The sequence below is a fragment of the Geotrypetes seraphini genome, chromosome 7 (assembly GCF_902459505.1).
Source record: "Geotrypetes seraphini chromosome 7, aGeoSer1.1, whole genome shotgun sequence".
NCBI classification, from domain to species: domain Eukaryota; kingdom Metazoa; phylum Chordata; class Amphibia; order Gymnophiona; family Dermophiidae; genus Geotrypetes; species Geotrypetes seraphini.
In genome coordinates this window covers 169,014,838-169,030,099 of record NC_047090.1, presented here as the reverse complement: position 1 = coordinate 169,030,099, position 15,262 = coordinate 169,014,838, and the positions used below count along the sequence as shown (strand labels likewise).

The following is a 15,262-nucleotide window of genomic DNA, read 5'->3' as shown; positions in this document are numbered from 1 at the left end:
GTTATGAGCATGAGCATACAACCACCCAGACAAGCATCATTCTTTGACGTGATTGGTCCTTGAAAACTAACAGCAAATATTTTTAGTTTTATTTTTTATGCAGCAGTTAAAGCAATCAAGGCTTTGTTACCGTTTGAATCTTCCTATCATTGTGAACTTGGAATTTCAGCTCTGACAGAAATTAAATTGAAAAATAAAAAAGAGAACGACTGCAGATGGTGTATGATGAAATGCGTGTTTGATTGTCAACTATCGAGATGCGTTTTGAGTTAATTTGCACTCAAAAACAAGAACATCCAGCGCATTGATTAGCAGATCTATTCTATCTATTTTAGTTTCGTTGTTGTTACTATTGCCCATACATAGCTTAAAAAACTTTAAAGAAATAACTCTAAAATTTAATTTTTTGTTGATTGTGCAACTTTAGCATTTCAATTATAACGTGCCATGAAAATCAGTTGCTTTGTTCAGTGTGCCAGAGCTAAAAAAAAGTTTGAGAGACACTGAATTATACTATCGCTGGGACATGACTTAGTAGAGAAGAAGAGATTGTTTACCCTCTCCAAGGTGAAGAGAACGAGAGGACACTCGCTAAAGATAGAAGGGAAAAGATTCCGTACAAATGTAAGGAAGTTCTTCTTCACCCAGAGAGTGGTAGACATCTGGAACGCTCTTCCGAAGGCTGTTATAGGGGAAAACACCCTTCAGGGATTGAAAACAAGGTTGGGTAAGTTCCTACTGGAACAGAACATACGCAAATAAGGCTTGACTCAAATAGGGCACTGGTCTTTGACCTAAGGGCCACCGCGTGAGCGGACTGCTGGGCATGATGGTCCACTGGTCTGACCCAGCAGCGGCAAATCTTATGTTATGGTATGCCTACAAGTCTACGCTTCTTTATTGCAGCTGTGACAGAGCATGGAATCTATGGATTTTATATACAGAGTTAAAATATATATTTGTCCCTGTTGTAGCATACTGAAAGAAAGCGTTGAAGAAACTATAGAATGTAATGATCACTGCCAGGTTTCTCTGGGTGCATAAGACTGTTTACCATCTGACCCCTTTCATAGAATTATTGGCTTGTAATGACTGGTTCCTCTTACTCCAGACTGTATAATTTGTAAACATTGACAGATATTCAAGCACAACAAGGAGAGTTACTACAATAACACAAAGAACTTCAGTTTATCATCAAATGTTTCACTTATCCCATTACATGTGAAAGAATTATTATCTTTCCGCTGGCAGCAGAAAGCCCTTTCTGCTATAATGGAATTTTATTCTGGAAATGTATTTTGGTATTAAAAGGTTTCACTTTATAATGACTGTGGTTCAGTCAGTGAGCTAAAAGGCACTTAAATGCTTTGAACAAGACACATAAAAAACTTTCTATTACGAACGCTTTGCTGTGTCTACCAATTTCACCATTGATCTGTTCCCGTGTAAGGCATTTTAGAAGCTGTCCATGGTGTATAAAAAAATCCGCATGGTTGCTTTTGATCTCCAACCAGTGATTGCATCAAATTACAGAAGTTTTGAAATGTTCTCAATTCCCATTAGTGTACTACTGGAACAGTTCTGTATTAAATCTTTGTTTCATTCTTCGTACTAATACACTAGATCTGTCAGACTATGCAAAATGATTTTAACCAGCAAATACAGGGGTTCAGTAGCTGGTTTCGATTTTATGGTGCTTTAATGCATTGTACTATTGAGGAATTTATTTTTAATCTTGGTTATGTCTACAGTTATGCTAATCAAAACAAAATTTCATGCTGGTTTAAATGTAGGGGAAGGTAACAAGAGGTATAGCAGTTAGGCTTTTTCAAGGACAAGCACAAAATGGCTGCCAGAAGGTTCAAACACAGAAAAGAGCTTACCTTCTGCAGTGGGAAGACAAGAGGTGCCCGGGATGCTGACCTTATGATTGCTGTATAGATAGCATCTGGTGGTCAGTCAGGGACATGATGGCCTGGCGAAAGGAATAGTCAAGAGTTTGTGTAAGGCTCTTGGTTTTGGCTTTTTTTCTTTGGCCCTGACAATCATGATTATAGTGATAGTTGCAATTAATTTTCGTGAAGATGGCCCTCCAAAGCTTCTGCTTCTGTTAAAGATTGAACTTCAGAAAGATAGGTCATATAGTATCTTGTAGTTTTTAATAATTTTCTTAAGAAGGAGCTTAATTTCACCTTGAATAAAGTTGACCTCACAAAGCAGAGCTCTACGACTAGACGCCTAATACCCGTGGAGGGCCATAATCAATAGAAACATCTAAGTCCGATTTAGACACAGGGTGCTTGTCGCCCAAAGTCAGCACTGGTAAAATGCCCATTCTTGAAAAGTACGTCTAAACTATTCCGTTTTTCAAAAATCGTCTATCTGGATGTCCAGGAGTTTGATCCTCCAGACCGCCACTACATCTATCTTCATACCACATTCACGACCAAAAATTTGTCCAAGTCCCAAACACCCAGAACAAGACCTTTTGGACGTGGGAGGGACCAGCATTGTGATGGACTGGCCACTCAGACATGGCAACAGAGCAGTGCGGCACCTTACAGGGCACTGTTGTGAATATCACAAAAAGGTTGCCACATAAGCATCTCGCCAGAACTCCTTTATAGGTTATGGTGAGACCCCCCCAAACCCACTATACCTACCTGTCTACAAAGAGCCAGGCCACTGCTTCAGGGCCATGACACCAACGCTCCAGATTATTGATTCACAAGTAGAAGTTTTACTCTGCGAATCGATAGTCTGGAGCGTTGGGTCACGGCCCTGAAGCAGTGGCTTAAAAGCCATGAAACGATTGACAGATTGGCTCTTTTTTAACTAGCTTGTTTTTTCTAGTTAGTTCTGACTATTTTCAGGCCTCCACGTGCCAGTAATAAGTTATATGCGAAAGTGATGCTTGAGTGGAAGAGAGTGGGAACACCGCTTTGTGTCTGAGGCTTTTCTTTCGCCTTAAAATACTTCTGGCGTTGGTGTGTACTGACCTAATGGAGTGATTTGTTTTCTAGTATATTGTATATTTTCCCTCCATCCCTCTTTTTTGTTATTTGTGTTATACATATGTAAATAACTACATATATGTCACAATGTTGTGAATTTTATAATGTTCATTAAAATATTCTTTTAAATAGTGTTCAGACCCACAACCTTCAGTGTTTGAGTGTATAAAACGAAACACAAGCTGCCATCAGACCATCATAGCACCATTTATGTCTTATACCACCATATGTTATAATAAAGTAATCTTGTGACTAATATCTTTAAGAGCTTATCTTTTCTGGTGGTAATGTCACACAAGATGGTCATGTGACAGGCAGCGCAGCATTATAAAGTGCTCATGCTTTCTTTAAAATAGCTCCTGGAAGCCAAAAAACACAAGTCGAGAGACTACGGGAGCTCACGGCAGCCATTTTCTATGAGTAATCTGCACGGGGCAGGAGCGAAGGAAGATTGCTCCTGCCCTGAAAACCCTCTAGACCACCAGGTAAGGCTTAAGGGGGGTCTAAGAGGGCTTAAAAATACTCTGAAAAATAAAAATGGATCTAAAAAAAAAAAAAAATTGCGAATAACCAAATCCGCGGATGCTGAAACCGCGGTTTCGGAGGAAGAAGTGTATATTGGTACATATATATACAAGCAATAGCACATGAATAAAAACATGCAGGAGAATGTAATGGAAAAGTACATCTAAATAGTGCCCAATCTTCAAAAATGCATTTGATTCCAGTAATAGTGGGAGTACCACAAGACTGAAGAATAGAATGGCAATCTTTCTTATTACTTGGAGTTTGAAAAGAAGAACGTTCTAGAGCTTTGGAAATCTTAAGAACATAAGAAGTTGCCTCCACTGGGTCAGACCAGAGGTCCATCGTGCCCAGCGGTCCGCTCCCGCGGCGGTCCATTAGGTCTATGACCTGTGAAGTAGTTCCTGACCATTTTTATAACCTACCTCTACTCCTATCTGTACGCCTCAATCCCCTTAACCTTTAGGAACCTATCTAAACCTTCCTTGAACCCCTGTACTGTGTTCTGGCCTATCACAACCTCCGGAAGCGCGTTCCATGTGTCCACCACCCTCTGGGTAAAAAAGAACTTCCTAGCATTTGTTTTAAACTTGTCCCCTTTCAGTTTCTCTGAGTGACCCCTAGTACCTGTGGTTCCCCACAGTCTGAAGAATCTGTCCCTGTCTACCTTCTCTATGCCCTTCAGGATCTTGAAGGTTTCTATCATGTCTCCTCTAAGTCTCCGCTTTTCCAGGGAGAACAGCCCCAGCATTTTCAATCTGTCAGCGTATGAAAAGTTTTCCATACCTTTTATCAGTTTAGTCGCTCTTCTCTGGACCCCCTCAAGTACTGCCATGTCCTTCTTGAGGTGCGGCGACCAGTACTGGACACAGTATTCCAGATGAGGGCGCACCATCGCACGATACAGCGGCATGATGACTTCCTTCGTCCTGGTTGTGATACCCTTTTTAATGATACCCAACATTCTGTTCGCTTTTTTTGATGCTATCGCACACTGTGCCGATGCTTTCAATGTTGAGTCCACCATCACCCCCAGATCTCTTTCAAAGTTGCTCACTCCTAGCAATGATCCCCCCATTTTGTAGCTGAACATCGGGTTCTTTTTCCCTACATGCATGACCTTGCATTTCTCTATGTTAAAACTCATTTGCCACTTTTTTGCCCATTCTTCCAGTCTCGTTAGGTCCCTTTGCAGGTCTTCACAGTCTTCTGTGTTTCTAACCCTGCTGCAGAGTTTGGTGTCAACAGCAAATTTAATAACCTCACATTTCGTCCCCATCTCCAGGTCGTTGATAAATATATTGAACAGGAGCGGTCCCAGCACCGACCCCTGCGGAACTCCGCTCGTGACTCATTGCCAGTCTGAGTAATGGCCCTTTACTCCGAACCCTCTGTTTCCTGCCTGCCAGCCAGTGTTTGATCCATCGGTGGACATCCCCTTGCACCCCGTGGTTCCACAGCTTCTTAAGTAGCCGCTCGTGTGGTACCTTGTCGAAGGCTTTTTGGAAGTCAAGGTAAATGATGTCTATGGATTCCCCCTTATCCATCTGGCTGTTTATTCCTTCAAAGAAGTACAGTAAGTTCGTGAGGCACAACCTTCCCTTGCAGAAGCCATGTTGGTTCGTCTTCAGTTGTCCCTTGCTTTCTATGTGTTCGCAGATTGTGTCCTTGACCAGTGCTTCCATCATTTTTCCTGGGACCGAGGTCAAGCTCACCGGCCTGTAGTTTGTGATAAGCAGTCGTCTGATTGGTCTTGTGAAGCCGCTAGGGGAGAGGAAGTGGACATGACTAGGCCCCAGTCATGAGAGCACAAAGGGCTTAGGGGTGAGACAGGCTGTTCTGGAGAAAAGCAAGTGTCCCTAAGTGATCTGGGGGATGGGAGGCTGAAGTAGAATGATAACAATCCAGGACAAGCAAGGGAACAGGAACTACTGTATTTTTGGAGTCCCTTGCCCCTGAAGTGGGCTTGCTGTGCTCTGCACAAAATGTGAGAGCAGCAGGAACAATGCAGAATGAGCTGGCTGACTCTAGGGAAGGAGAACAAGGAGCGAGTATGGACAGCTCTGAAGGTAGCTCAGTCTGATTTGACGTTTGGGAGGAGAGATTGAATGGGAAGATGAAACAGGAGCACCGTGGTGTTTTCTTATCTCTGCATGAAGGGAAAGGGCCTCAGACCTTTTTAGTGTCATGCTTTTGTTCGAGCCAGACTTCTTTGAAGCTGCTGAGGGAGTCGAGTCTTTGTGGAAGTATGCTGCTGCTTCTCTTTTTTCACCCTATAAGCTTGATAAATAGGTTTTTCATTGACCCCTGTCTGCCCGAAGCAGAAGCCAGTGAGGAAGATGGTGGACTGGAGTCATGGTCCCGTTGAAAAGGAAACTGAGCTCTGACATGACCTGCATGTTCTGAGACAGAATAGAGAATGACACAGGGACAAATTTTTTCCCCATCCCATTAGGATCTCAGTTTCCCTGCCCCGTCCCTGCGAGTTTTGTCGCTGCCTCATTTGTGTAAGCTCAGCCTTAACTGCACAAACCTCAAACACTTATGATTTTAAAATGTTTGAAGCTTGTGCAGATGAGGACAGAGCTTGCAGGAATGGGGGCAGGGACAGGAAAAGAACTCGTGGGGACAGGATGGGAAAATGAGTTCCCGCGGGGATGGGGAAAAATTTGTCCCTGTGTCATTCTCTACGACAGAAGCTGATTCTGAACACTCAGCAGGTGGGAAAGAAGTTTGCACTACTCCTTGAAGAGCCAGAATTGGGCCGGAAGAGGTTGAAACTGAAGAACCTGGTTTTTGTGTTAAGAGTCGCAGCCATGAAGACCTTACAGAAGTAAAAACAAAAATGAAACGATCAGGCACAAAGATCACGGTTCCTGAGAGGAAGCTGGGTTCGTGAAGGGAGGGAAGAGGGCTGCAACTGTCTGTGTCAGCAGAAAAAGAAAACCGAATGCTGAGAGGCAGTCTCACCCAACTCGAGAATCCCCACGCAGTTGTCCAAGCCAGAAAAGAAAGAGAGATGCCTATCAATTGGACGAGGGCTCCTAGCTCCTTGGCAATATATGAGAATGACACCTTGTGCCTGTATTTGTCCCACTTATCTATGGAGGATGCTTTTCCTTTTGCTCCATTGATTGAGCTTATAATCTAGGAGGACATGGTTTGTAGAAGGAAGGTGTTAGAAGACTAATATCCTCCAAAATTTAATCCTCTGGTGAAGGGACCTGTGGAGTTGGCAGATCCAAAATACTTAAAGCTTTCAGAGGCTTGGCAATAAAAGATGCTATTCATTCCTTCGAAATCTGGACCTCAGAAGGATTATTCCCTTCTGAATCTGGAAGCTCACCCTCCTCCAAGGAATCCACAGGGGGTGCACTCCTACCTCAAAAGAACCACTGCAGGCTGATTGGGAAAAAGAAACTAAGGAATGGTTTGCTTAATCATCTTGACTATTCAAATGTGGTCTCTTTGCAGCACCACTGCCAGCAGAAATACGAGAGAAGGTGAGAAATCCAAATGGTCCTGAGACCCTTGAGACCTTTGTAATAAAAAGGCTTTATGTGGTAATAATGCAAATTCAGGGGAAAAGGATTCACCTTCTAGGAGTGTCTGTTGAGAATCTTCAGGGCACAAAGGTGGTGTCCTAGGTTACCCCACTTTGGAATCTGGGCGCCCTCCAACTTTTTCGAAAATATTTGAAAACTTGGCTATTCTCAAAAATGTAATATTTCCTCCTCTTTATTATACTAAGTCCCTCTAAACTTTCTCTATACTGTCCTGTATCCCTCATTGGAGTTCCTTCTCTATACCATTTCCTGTAAACTGTGCCGAGCTCTACGAGTGTGGAGATGATGCGGTATACAAACTTAAGGTTTAGTTTAGTTTAGCTGTTCTCCAGACAGAGAAGGACCCATCCAATAGAGGAACTGCAGGAGCCATGACAGAAAAAATAGCAGATAATCCCACTTCTTCTTTGACTAGAATGCAGCCCTGAGAAGACTCTCCTGAAGACTCCCCCTCTGGGGAAGGGCTGAACTCCCAGCATGATCTGAAAAAGAAATTGATCCACTGGGGTAAACTCTGCAGAGCCCTGATGTGCTCTTCTGTCTCCCACAATGGGAGAAGCATTTTGCATGCTCAGCTGGCATCTCCATTGGGCCTTAAAACCAAGCACTGCCATTGGCAATTAAACAAGAAGACCATGACACCAGACAAGTGATTTAGTGCCGCTCCTGTAACTTGTCACCCACACTTTGAACCTTAACAACCACCACCACCACATCCTGCTGTAAAACGAGACTGGACTAAATTGATTCAGCACCATTTCTTGGGCGTGCCTCAGATGCATTGTCTAGTGGCTCAGGTTCTCTGAAAGAGAATGGATCCCTCCCACTACTGGGACCTTTGCTCAGGGTCATCTTAACCCATCTCCTTGTTGTAATCTCTTACTTGCACTTACTAAACAGATTTGATTTGAAGCCCCACATGGTCTAACATAATACCCAAAACTTTTAAGATTTTTCAAAACCTTTATCTAAACCTCTACTTTTCAAACAGTCAAATGGCCTCAAAACTTGAGCTGAACCTACCCATAAGATTTTAGCTTATTCTCTATTCAATTTTAACTGATGAGAAAAGATCCAATTAATTATCCACAAGCTCAAAGGTTTGCTTAATATGCAAGCAGATATCAGAAGAATGTCATACAATACCTTCAGGAGGGAAATAAAAAAACAGGTTATTCAAGAAATATGTCAAGACAAACTCCTGACACACCAATAACCTCACTCCATCACCAAACTATAAATGTTCCAACCAATAACTTCCCTATAATCTTCTGGATATGACCAGAATCGCATCCTTTTGTAATCCACCTAGAACCGCAAGATATTGGCAGAATAAAAGAAACAAATGTAATTTGTATAGCTGTAATGTTGCACTCATAACTGTGAAACCCTTCTTCAAAGGAGATCACAAATATGTTGAAGAAAATTGAGGAAAGTGGAGATCCCTAGGGAACAGCAAAGTCTTCACGTCTTAGACAAAACTGCTCCTATCTTGAGCTTATACAGTAAGATCTATCTGTCCAAAAACCTTTAAACTAAAATAAAATGTTATCTAATATCCCCAATGCATTTCATTGGGCTAATAATTGTATATGGTCTACCAACTCAAAAGCAGAACTTAGATAAAATTACATAATTATTGCATAATATCCTTTACTGAGTCAAGCTGTAATTTCAGAAACCAAAGTTCCCAATAATGTTTTTGAATTATGATAACTTTGAAATCTTGATTGAAACGGGCAGAGGATATTATGAGAATCTAAGTCAGGGGTGCCCAAATAGTCGATCATGATCAACCAGTAGATCGCAAAGGCAACGCGAGCCAATCACGTTGCCTTTGCGATCTTGTTCTTCCTGCCTCCTCGAGCCAGGCCAGGCACTTACAAGCGCAGGACCCACAAGCCTTCACCTCCGACGTCAATTATGACGTCGAAAAGGAAGTTCTGGGCCAGCAAATCGCTGCCTATCTGGTCTGGAACTTCCTCTCCGATGTCAGAATTGACATCGGAGGGGGGGAGGGAAGGCTTGTGGGCCCAGCACTTAAACACGCCAGGCCTGGCTCGGTGAAGCAGGGAGAAATTGGTGTGGTGGCTTTGGGGGGGGGGGGGCAGGGAGAAAGAATCGGGGAAATGGAGAAATCGGCGCAATGGCTTGGGGGGGGGCAGGGGGAGAGAGAAATAAAGACAGGGGAGAAAGACAGAAATAAAGAAGGGGGAGAGAGAGACAGAAAGAAAAGGGGAGGGGGAGACAAAAAGAAAAAGGGGGGGGGGCAGAAAGAAAGAAAGGCAGAAAGAAATATTGGATTTACAGTTAGAAGAAGGAAGTGCAACCAAAGACTCATGAAATTGCCAGATAAAAAGGTAGGAAAAATGATTTATTTTCAATTTAGTGATTAAAATGTGTGTTTTGAGAATTGATATCTGCTGTCTATATTTTGCATTATGGCCCCCTTTTACTAAACTGAGATAGCGGTTTTTAGCACAGGGAGCCTATGAGCATCGGGAGCAGTGTGGGGCATTCAGTGCAGCTCCCTGTGCTAAAAACCGCTATTGCGGTTTTTGTAAAAAGGGAGGGGGTGTATTTGTATATTTTTGTATGGTTGTTACTGAGGTGACATTTCATAGAGTCATCTGCCTTGACCTCTTTGAAAAAAAACCCTGGAATATAAATGATAATTAACATTTTCTCTACGTACAGTGTGCTTTGTGTTTTTTTAAATTTTATTGTTGGTAGATCATTTTGACTTGGTCATTTTAAAAGTAGCTCACAAGCCCAAAAAGGCTGGGCACCCCTGATCTAAGTTATCGGTTCCCTGAAGAATAAAATCTCTCTAAGGCCCTGATGCTCTAAACTTACCTTGCCTTTAACATTTGTCGCTAAATCATCTCTAAACAGTTTTTAGCATATAAGCATTTTAACTTCCGATGCACTAAATGGTTCTATGCGGTCTTTTCCTTGCCCAGTAAGCAGCCTTGGAGAATAGTATGGAAATGAAGTACAACGAGCTCATTAATATTGAAATGAGCAGTCCTGATGATGCCCAGACCTTGCCAGGTGATGCCCAAAATGAAGCCCTGACCTTTAAGGCTCCATAATTACTGGCAGGTCTGGTGGTGCCAGTAGTGTTGAACCGCAGGTGTTAAAAGCGTATACTAGCAGGTCTGGGGCTGCCGATAGCATGAGGTGGAAGTTGAAAAATAATAAGTATGGGATACATGCATCATACTTTTATAGGGTTGGGGGGGCACCAAAAAGAGCATATATATCTTAAGAACATAAGAATTGCTGCTGCTGGGTCAGTCCAGTGGTCCATCGCGGCAGCCCTTAGGTCAAAGACCAGTGCCTTGATTTAGTCTAGCCTTACCTGCGTATGTTCTGGTTCAGCAGGAACTTGTCTAACTTCGTCTTGAATCCCTGGAGGGTGTTTTCCCCTATAACAGCTTCCGGAAGAGTGTTCCAGTTCTCTACCACTCTCTGGATGAAGAACTTTCTTACGTTTGTACGGAATCTATCCCCTTTTAACTTTAGAGAGTGCCCTCTCGTTCTCTCTACCTTGGAGAGGGTGAACCACCTGTCTTTATCCACTAAGGGCTCCTTTTACTAAGGTGTGTTAGGGCATTAATGTTGCTGAATTGACGTGCGCGCTAGACCTTAAGCATTGAGCTGTTGTTAGTTCTAGCCCTGTAGCACGGGTTAATATCCTGCGTGCGCTAAAAATGCTAGCGCACCGTACTAAAAGGAGCCCTAAGTCTATTCCCTTCATTATCTTGCTATATGTACGTGTTAAAAGCAAGTCTCATTTGCATTAAAACCGTATATCAGCAGGACCGGGGCTACTGTTTGCATGGTGTAAGTAGAGAATGACAAGAGGAGAGGCACATTTTTCCCCGTCCCCGCGGGAACTCATTTTCCCGTCCCATCCCCGCCTGAGTTCTTTTCCTGTCCCATCCCTGCAAGCTCCGTCCTCATCTGCACAAACCCTTTAAAATCATAAGTGCTCGAGGTTTGTGCTGTTAAGGCTGAGTTTGCCGGACGGGGGAATTTTTCCCGTGTCATTTTCGAGATCACTGTTCGGAGACTAAACGGTCGCCGCCCCCCTGACCCCGCTGATCGCCGCAGAGCGCTTCTACTAGGGCCCCCCCCCCCCCCCCCCGCCGCTTACTCACGCCCGGCCGCGGGACTTGGCTACGTCGGGCCGCCGTAGAGGCGTTTCACGTTCATAAAATGCTGCTGACGTAAGGGCCGCTACTTCCTGGTTGGAGAAAAGAGCGCGGGAAGCGAAACGGCTGGCCGGCGGGTGAGTGAATGGTCTCGCCCTGCTCTCCTCGGCGTTTCTCTTTGATCTACCAACGACTGCATTTAAAAAAAATCGTTTCTATGGTGCTGGTGAGGGCGGAGGGGGGACAGAGGGACCTGCCATGACCCGGGGGGGGGGGGGGGTGTCTGCGGAAGATAACTGTCGGCTTATTCATTTGAGTCCTTGTGTTGTCTCCCCCCCCCCCGCCCTCCTCACCCGGGCGTCTTGTCAAAGTGCTTTGTGTTGATACGTGTAACGTTGGTTAATTGTACGTGTACTGCTTCTCGGTCCCCCCCTTCCCCCCTCCTGAGAATCAATTTGTTCTGGTTTGCGGTTAAGGCGTCCACAGGTGTTAGTAAAGCGTGCAATCCTTGCGCTAGAAGTGGTGGAAGTCCTCGCGTTCCCCTCTTTCCCCCCCCCCCCACCTTGTAGTGACAATATTACCCTTGGTTTGGGGGAAGCATTTTGTGTGCCCCCCCATCCCCCCCAATCCACGGATGCTGCGTGAGGTGCACTGTTATAATAGGGAATGGCCAAAAGGGCTCCAAAGCCGATGCGGCTGTGAAACTTGAGTATGGCGCAAAGATGCGATTAAATAATTGAAATTAGAAAACTAAAGTGTGGAAGTACTGGGGACTTGGTAATTTTCAATTCTTTTTTTTTTTTTTTGTTCTGCGCCTACAAAAATATAAAATCGTCTTGCTTTCTAAAGGTGGACGCTAAAAATGAAAGCGACCCAAGAGGCAGGTGATCCACAGTAGATTGCTCTTTGGTTCTACAAAGACTTTTATTAAAATAGCCCAATGTGGCTGTGTTGGGCTATTTTAGTTAGCTTTACTTCATCCTACTCGGTCTGTTGTCTTATACCCTTAAAATGGAAACTTTTGTAGCAAGCTAATAAATTTGTAACAGTTGTCACAGATGAGGTCAAATTTACATCCAACAGGGACCCAAACAGTGACATTGAAATATACAGTATAATGACAGTAACCCAGTTAATAGCTTAGGAATCAAGGAAACTCTTATATCTTGGCATCCCAAGTCCTCTAAATTTTCTTCACACTTCTACCTCTAACCCTCTGTTGTAGTTCCTTCCTATTTCTCCTACTGTAAACCGCGTCGAGCTCTACGAACGTGGAGATGATGCGGTATACAAACCTAAGGATTAGATTAGATTAGATATTTAGTCACTCTAGGCCCAGTGGCGTAGTGTGAGGGGTGCAGACTGTCCTGGGTGCCAAGTCGGTGGGGGTGCTGGCACTTCTCTACTATGCTACCCTCACGCCATCCCTCCCCCATACCTCCGTATTATCTTCGCTAGAGTGAGCAGGCTCTACCTGTTGCTTGTGCCAGCCTGGGTCCCCTCTGAATCGCTTCCAGATCACGGGGCCAGGCAGTGATGTCGGAGGGAATCCAACGCTGGCACAAAGAGCATGCTTACAGAAGCCACACACGCTAGTGAAGATTAAGGAGGGGAGAGGGAGAGCGTAAGTGTGGTATGGGGGCGAGGAGGGGGGGTGACTCCTACCCTTACTATGCAACTATTTAGGCCTGACACTAGTGTGGCAATTGGAATTTTGCCTCAGGTGCCATATGTTAGACCTGAGATGTGCAACCTCTATACACAGAGGGCTGCATGAATGTCGGTACTATCCCTAGTTGGCTGCAACATTAGTGTTAGAACTAGAAATGCACAGAGCTTCATAGACCTTCTGTGATAAGCAAAAAAAGATGGGAAACTTCTAGAGTGCCTATTCTGAAAATATTTTTGAAATACAATTTTTAAAATTGCCAAAACTCTGACTAATGATATCTTCTGTGTATGGGTAAAATTGGCATGGGTTTAGCCAAGGGAGCTCTTGCCTCACCAATTTACTTAAATTTTTTTTTTTTTTGAAGGTGTGAATAAACATATGCATAAAAGTGAGCCATGGGATAGAAGGCAGTGCTCCGTTGTAGGTTAGGAATTGGTTGTTGGGCAGGAAACAGGGTAGGGCTAAACGGCCATTTTTCTCAGTGGAGGGTGACTAGTGGCATGCTGCAGGGATCTGTACTGGGACTGGTGCTATCTAAAATGTTTATAAATGATCTGGAAATTGGATTGATAAGTGAGGCAATTACATTTGTAGATGATTCTAAACTGTTCATAAGAACATAAGCAGTGCCTCCGCTGGGTCAGACCATAGGTCAATCCTGCCCGGCAGTCCGCTCCCGCGGCGGCCCAAACAGGTCACGACCTGTCTGAATCACCAGAAAGGGCTCCCTTGCCACCTTGGTTTCTCATTGAAGCCCTATCTTCCCATCGAAGTCCTAACCCTCCGGTCTTGCACATGCACGACCTGGTTGGGTTTCTATACTTATTACCTGGTTAGCTTTCTATACTTGTGTTACATCCCAGCTCCTCCCTCAGTATCCCACGATCCCTTTATCCCTCAGGAATCCGTCCAATCCCTGTTTGAATCCCTGTACCGTACTCTGCCTGATCACTTCCTCCGGTAGCGCATTCCAAGTTAAAATGCATTCAGACTATGAAAAATTGTAGGAAGACCTTAAGAGATTGGAAAACTGGACATCCAAATGGCAGATGAAATTTAATGTGGACAAATGCAAAGTGATGTGCATTGGGAAGAATAATCCAAATCATAGTTACCAGATGTTAGAGTCCACCAAGGAAGATATCTATGTGTCATCATTGCTGCCTCGGCACCCTGAGGTTGTGGGATTAAATCCTTGAGCTGCTCCTTGTGATCTAGGGCAAGTAACCTAACCCTCCATCGCCCCAAAATAAGTTCCTATGTGTATGTAAATTGCTTTGAGTGTGTAACTAGAAAAAAATAAGTTCCGTTCCCTTTCCCATCATGGATAATATGCTGAAACCTTCTGTCCAATATGCAGCATCTGCAAAAAAAAAGCAAACAGGATGATAAGAATTATTAGAAAAGGGATGGTAAATAAGACTAAGAATATTCTAATGCCTCTATCGCTTCATGGTGTGACCTCACCTTGAGTATTGTGTTCAGTTCTCATTGCTGCATCTCAAAGATATAGTAGAGCTAGAAAAGATTCAAAGAAGAGCAACCAGAAAGTTAAAGGGGATGGATTGCTTCTCGTATGAGGAAAGGCTAAAGAGGTTGGGGCTCTTCAGTTCGGAAAAGGGACTCCTGAGGGGAGAGATGATTGAGGTACCCTCTTTCATCCTCTGTGCATCCTTGTATTGTCCCACCCAAAACATACCCCCCCCCCCCAACAAACCTAGAAGATTGCTGCTATTCCTTGCCAGGCCTTTCTGTCTTCCGAGCTTGGCTGGCTGAACCAGGGTGGTGGGTGGTGCATTTAACCCACGTCTCCTGCAACCTCATATTTCTCTCTCCTGTGAAGTCCAAACAACTGATCTGAACTATAAGATGGGGAGGACCTGGTGTCATTGATCCATTCTTATGACACCCAGCTGATAAGGAGTATCATTGCAGCGAACTACTTTCCTGGTAGCTGCAGTTTACCTGTGTGCTTAGAAAGGGGAATGGCTGGGGGGTGGAAGGGCTCTTGTTTTCATCTGGGTGCAAAATCACAGTCTGTTCTTCCCCACACTGGTAGCAGCCATGGAATTTAACAAATTCCTGTGTTGCTTGGAGTCAGCTTGTTGTGCGTGGCATAGGAACCTGTTGTGTTTTGTGCCACTTTTATTAGCAATGCTATGAAAGGGCTACCTAGAAAAATCTCTCTTAGATGCAAAACCTGTGACAGGGTAAACACCTTGGATGATATGGATCAAAGGAGGGATATGAATCTTGAGGAGTTGTCTAGTTTGTTGCTAAGCTTTAATGCTAAATACAAGGTTTTTGCATTTGGGTTGAAAAAAC

General features: G+C 44.0%; 1 protein-coding gene across 3 annotated transcripts in view; it reads left to right on the top strand.

Annotated features, from left to right (window-relative positions):
* Positions 1 to 11,253: 11,253 nt before the first annotated feature.
* Positions 11,254 to 15,262, top strand: part of VRK1 (VRK serine/threonine kinase 1) — a 121,211-nt gene continuing 117,202 nt past the window's right edge. For 2 of the 3 annotated variants that reach the window (XM_033950802.1, XM_033950804.1), the window contains exon 1: positions 11,254 to 11,402. The gene's annotated coding sequence lies outside the window, so the exon portion shown is untranslated. The other variant, XM_033950803.1, reaches the window with a different exon arrangement.